Source organism: Notothenia coriiceps, unplaced genomic scaffold (genome assembly GCF_000735185.1).
Source record: "Notothenia coriiceps isolate Sejong01 unplaced genomic scaffold, NC01 NC01_scaffold00033908, whole genome shotgun sequence".
NCBI lineage: Eukaryota > Metazoa > Chordata > Actinopteri > Perciformes > Nototheniidae > Notothenia > Notothenia coriiceps.
In genome coordinates, this window is record NW_011366609.1 from 1 (window position 1) to 6,315 (window position 6,315).

At 40.2% G+C, this 6,315-nt stretch overlaps 1 pseudogene; it reads left to right on the forward strand.

Moving 5' to 3' along the window:
* Positions 1-2,345: 2,345 nt before the first annotated feature.
* LOC104961887 (polymerase I and transcript release factor pseudogene) lies at positions 2,346-5,798 on the forward strand (annotated as a pseudogene).
* The last annotated feature ends 517 nt before the right edge of the window (positions 5,799-6,315 follow it).

Here is a 6,315-nt window from a genome sequence, read left to right on the forward strand (position 1 = left end):
CCCCCCCTCCCTGTGATCCTTTGTGTCTGTGTTCCTGTTTTTAACGTAGAGGCGGTGTAGAGGGACAGGAAAAGACAATACAGTACGTACAACAAGTATTGGCTCTCACACAGACATTCAGGAGCCCAATTGGACAAGGATTTGCCGTGATGGAAAGAGGAAGAGCCGCTTCCGCCGGAGTATTGTGTTTATGAGGTGAGGGAGGCACAAAGAAAGGCTCCCTAACTGCAAGGCAAACAGAGGAAAGTGAAAAAGGTTCATAGGATATGGAGGAGGGGGGGAAATGGAGGGTTGTATGATGGCAGAAGGAGGTGAGCATGGTGCTGTGCAGGAAAGCTTTGTCTGGGCGGGCCAGGTCAGGTTGTCCTACAACAGTGTACAGTGTATCGTTGTAATCTGTACAGGAGGTGTCAAAACTGTGCTGAGCAAGACTTTTATGTTGCAACAAACACCTAGTCCTAGTGGCTCCTAAAGCTGAAGGGTTCATAACACACAGCACAGAATGACGAAGCGTCTCTTCTTAGAGCCTGGATGGTAGTAGGGCTGCTTTGTCCTGTAGGGATGCTAGTGGAAATGCCATATTGATCAATAAAATCAACATTTCTCAACCAATGAGCAAGTTGCATGGCAATCTCATGTTTTTGTATTAAGGTCATGGAGTGACGGAAATGTAAAGGATCCATATTTTTGGGTGTGGAAACGTTATATGTGATATGACTCAGTTAAATGAATGCTGAACATTTGTTATGGAAAGACTGCCCATATTAAGTGTAATATTACCAAGCTTAACCTTACACCATATGTCCTATCTCACCAGTCTAGACTTGACTATACTGTAAATACTATGGTCATAGTCTGATAATTAGTTTTAGTTCACCATTTTAGCCTCATACTTTATCATGTTGGCTAATTTCCTAATGTTGTGTCTTTATTCTTTATTTGCCCGAATCAATAAGCAGCATGCCCTCTGAAATTGTTTCAGTTGGAACTGAAGTTGGAGTACTTTTTCTAGAAGCAGTTATTTTTGAATTTCCGTTATAACATTCATTGACATTTTGTTTATTTAATGGTTGTTATTTACAAATATCAAGATGTATACGATACAGTAACTGTTTCTCTGTCTCCAAACTCAAAATGGCATTGCATTTGGGGAAGGGGGCATAATAACTAATTTAGGCCTTTTACACAAAGTTTTGGACTTGGTCTTGACTTTGGACATTTTGGACATTTCTGTCTTGAATTGAGACCTAACAGGGGACAGCAGAGCACTTGTCTGTCTCTGGACAAAGCAATAATATTAAGTTTAGATACAAAATGTAATATAATTGTTTTCAACTAACCTAATACAGTTATGTGAATTTTTTTTGACGTAATACATTTAATTAAAGTCAACGCTTCAGTTTTTTCAGTATACTGACTTGAACTTGCACACAAAATGCATGCCCATATGCTGATGAACTCACACACTCTCAATATGCTTCCAACAAGCATTAGTTTGTGTCTTTGTAATCTGTCTTGGTTTGATAATAGACACGGTTTATGGACGAACACTAGGACCACAGAACTTCAAGTCTCCCTGATCCTGACGGGAACATAGTGCAGCTCTCTCCTCCCCTTAACATCCAGTGTGTGTGTGTTTGTGTGTGTGTGTGTGTGTGTGTGTGTGTGTGTGTGTGTGCGTGCGTGCGTGCGTGCGTGCGTGTGTGTGTGTGTGTGTGTGTGTGTGGAAAGGTATGTGGAGCTTTGTACTCAAAATGTGGTCTTGTTGCATAACTCTTTAACACACTGCTCACGGCTCCCAGGAAACCCCCCTAACCTATTTCCATTTTTCCATCCCTTTGTCTTACATTCTTCCCTGTCATTTCTCCCTCTGGCATGTTATAATTAAGTGCACCCTGGAGTCTTGTTACTGATTCCCCTAGAGATCTTGCTCCCAAACTGTATCGGTCCACATCTCTAATGCCTTTATTGTGTTGCAAACTCTGACTGGTGAGTCACTACAGTGAGCCTGTGTGTACCTGTGCAGAAAGAGAATGGGAAATTGCACAAAAAGAAATGAATATGCAAACATATTATATTATGAAAAACTTTACAATCTCATCCACTAAACAATCAAAATCTGCAGTAATTTGACTATACAGTAACTATACTGTTGAAGTTGCTGCAGATTAATATCTCAAAATGTATTCTTCTCAGTGATTTTCCAGTTCCTTCAACCTTTTATACTCGTTTTTTATGTTATTGGGACTTCCAAAAGGTTTAAGCCTGTCCTGAACCGTCATTTCCTGTTTAAACGTTTTTTCTGGTTTTGCTAAATTACATTAACAGTACTTTCATTAAAAAAAATGATGTTCTTTTCTCCACAGGATGAAGTGAAGGTTCCCTCAAAACTCAGCATCTCCAAATCCTTGAGGGTTTCTGAGTCTGTGTCAGGAAGCAGAGGAGGCAGCATGCTGGAGCTGAAGGAAGTTGTGGAACGGGAGGAGGCAGGGGAAGCAGAGAAGGCAGACAAACCCCATGTAGACCTCTCGTCAGATGAGGAGGGGTTGGAGATCGAGGAGACCATCGAGGAGACCCGCGCCGAGCGCATCAAGCGAAGCAGCCTGCAGCGTGTACAAACCCTGAAGACGGTCTTCTCAAAAGAGAAGATGGATAAGAACAGAGCAAAGACCAAAGAGAACCTGGAGAGGACCAAACAGAAAACCAAGGAAAACATTGAGAAGACAAAGCAGAAGACAAAAGATAACCTGGAGAAGACCAAGCAGAAAACCAAGGATACTTTGGAGAAGACCAAACAGAAGACCAAGGACAATCTGGAGAAGACACGTCACAACATCGAGAAGAAGATGGGGAAGCTCGGAACACGGATGAGTGTCAACCCTGATCGCAAGCAGAAGATCGTAACATCCCGTGAGAAGGTGAAGAAGTCCTTCACACCGGACCATGTGGTTTACGCCCGCTCAAAGACTGCTGTGTACAAGGTGCCCCCCTTCACCTTCCACGTCAAGAAAATCCGTGAGGGTGCCGAAGAAGTGATCCAGGGAACCGAGATGGTGGAGGTGTCCCAGGATGCTGATGCCTTCAGTGGAGTGGATGGGGAGGTGGAGGAGGGCGAAGTGGAGCTTGAGATGGAGATGATGAATGGAGGAGGGGATGAGGAAGAAGCTGACGAGGATGAAGAGGAAGACAGCCAAGAGGCTCTGCAGGAGAATGAAGACAGAGATAGAGACAGCGACTAGATAAAGAATAAGGAATTGGTAAAGATCTTTACATAATCCCTGAGATTGTTTTGTAAAAGCAAAATTGGGGATTGATAAAGAAAAAAATATGGTTCATGACAACTTGGGTCTATTTTTGTTATTGCTTCAGCCATTATTGGTGTCAGTTATGATAACTTTGTACCTACAAGTAATTGCTGAGATCTGGGAACACGTGAAAAGATAGATGGTCAGATGGTTAGACAGCTGAGTTAGGGTTAGGGTTATGTAAAGTACAAAACACTTACAGAAAAACATGTGGACAAGCACTACTATCATAAGGACGGTACTGTTCATCTTTGTTTATCCACCGTATAAGTTTGGCAAGCCTACAAACCATCCTTTCTGATTGTCTGTTCAGAAAAACTGTTTGCATCTCTTGACTTGAATCTTAATGTTACTAAAACATAACCAAAGAGCAAAGCTAGTGCCAGGAAGTTTACCAGTATAGAACAACTGTATTGGTGCAAAAATAGTAGGGATTGGGGTGACGTTGGGTTGCACCATTCCCAGATCGAGATAGTTCATTTGTTAAGACAATATTATTATCACCATTACGAATAATGGCATTAACTACAAAATAGGGACCCAAGTTGTGCAAACAAAATAATAAATCACCAGAAAGGGCTTCTCTTCCGAGGGATAATACAAATCTTCCCATATCCCATATATTCCCAAGCGCACAAGCACTTCACGGGTAATGTAGCTAGGTGCTACAGTGTTTAGAGTCCATATTTGTTTGAGTGAAGTTGATGATCGTGAAATTGGAAAGAAGAAGAAGAAGAAGAAGAAAATGTGAAGAGGAAACCGAAAATAACTTTGTTCTTAAACAATAAGGAAGACACCATCATCGCATTGTGATGTATTTTTACCATGTCCTCCTATTTAAAATAAAACCCAAGCAAGCATATGGAAAAGAATAATCTCCTGTCCTGAATTATAGTATTAATGTCCAATGGAAAGTTGAACAGTGAAATCCTAATTTCCAAATTGTTCATAAACAAACTGAGTACATAGTTGTGCTTAAAATGCTTAAACACATGTCCTATTACATAACACACACACACACACACACACACACACACACACACACACACACACACACACACACACACACACACACACACACACACACACACACACACACACAAAAGTATTCCTTCCACCCCTGTGTCGTTCATCTGTTGAAATACTGAAGTGTTATCTTACCCTGCTTATTGTACTCATGACTTAGTTACCATGTTGTCATTTCTAGATTTTGATGAGTTCACAGTTAAATATTTGTATATGCATTTGTATGTGAACACAATGTACACATGGCTGCCGTCAATGCCTATTCAATATTGACAGCCTAATATTTGTATCACACCTTGTTGCAGTACTCTAATGCAACATTGTCCTGCCAAATGATAACTATTTCCCATGAAAATGAAGGTCTGCAAATCAAAGGCAGAGACTGCTCATCCATAGGTCCATCGCATTTCACTCGCCAATTGTATTCACTTTGATTAACTTCTGAAAATCTTCATATAAATGGTGTTTTTTAACATGTGTTTCGTAAATAAACTGAGATAAGGACCAATACTCTCAGCAAGAACCAGTTCACAGTCTAATCGACTGTGCACTATTGGGACCTGTCCATTCACAGGACAAAAGGAGAGTGTGTACTAGCTAGGTCTGACACTGACCCCTAGTGTCCAGTCATTTCATTTCCTCTGCTCCATATTAAAGGTGCCTTTCACTAGACCTCTAAAGTGTTCTCTTCACAAATGACCATTTTATTTAGATAATACAACACATTTTTCATCTCTTTTCCACATTTACTTATTTGTAATAAGCTTTATATATGTTTTATATATTTACAACTACTGTGTTCAAGAATTAATTAATACATTTTCTAAAAAAGAATTAAGATACATTTCCATTCACCTATACACTTATCCTCGACAGGTCGCAGACGCTAATGCATAAGTGAATCGAAAGTATGAGTAAAAATGTTTTTTTATATATAACCCTTGCCAAAGTTTAACACATTGCCACAGCATTTGTTCTGTCAGCGTTCAGACACATCACAGCTGTATTAGTGTTTTTTGTATATAATGTGAATCACTGCAAATGCAGATAATATGCAGTTTTTTTTTTACAAGACAGCCTCTTGCCTTCTGCTGCTTGCACTTCTTTTACATTAAATAAAGCTTCTCAGGCCAAATCATTTTGATGGTTGCACAGATTTCACAGGGCAACAAATGACATTGACTCTAACATGTAAGCAAGATTTATTGTCCTAGCTTTTTTAAATAAAATTGAGTTAGAGAATTATATCAGTCGTTTAAGGCTAAGCCTTTCAAAGTGGATTAACAATGCCATGTCTGCCAGAGCAATAACAACACGCAGTTGTGTGCAGGCTGATGTCAATGGAACATCAAATGAAGTTCATACTTAACTGTTTCCTTGCTTTTGTTTTGTTGGTAACTGATTCAAGTATAATGTTGCATTGCTTAACCACTAATGATTTGATTAATAAAAGCTGTTTGGTTCACAGTTTCTGTGTTTTCATTCAACCTTAGCAGAAAAAGGAAAGGACTGGACCCAAAAATACTTGTTGAGATGCTCATATTACAGTTTCTCGATTGCTAACACACTTTCTTTTTTTTTTTAATTGCTCAGTTTTTCAGAACACTAAGCACAATTCACAAAACCACACACCCAAAGTGCAAAACACCTCATTTATCCTGCTAAGTGAAGAACTGCACTCAAAACTACATAAACACTTACCAAATGCAAACTTTTGCATCAAATATAACACACTTCATTCATAATACTAGATTGTTTGACCACCTACACACTGCTGAGCATCATCTAAAGCAGCGGTTTTCAAAGTGTGAGGCGCGCCTCCCCTGGGGGGCACCAGAGAGCTTCAGGGGAGGCGCAGCGTGAGACACAAAAGAACGAGAAAAAGACGAGTAAAGTGACACTTGCCCACTTGTGGCTGTCTGTGGAGACCGAGTTCCCCCACCTCGCCAAAAAGGCTGTAAAAGTGCTCATTCCCTTCACCTCC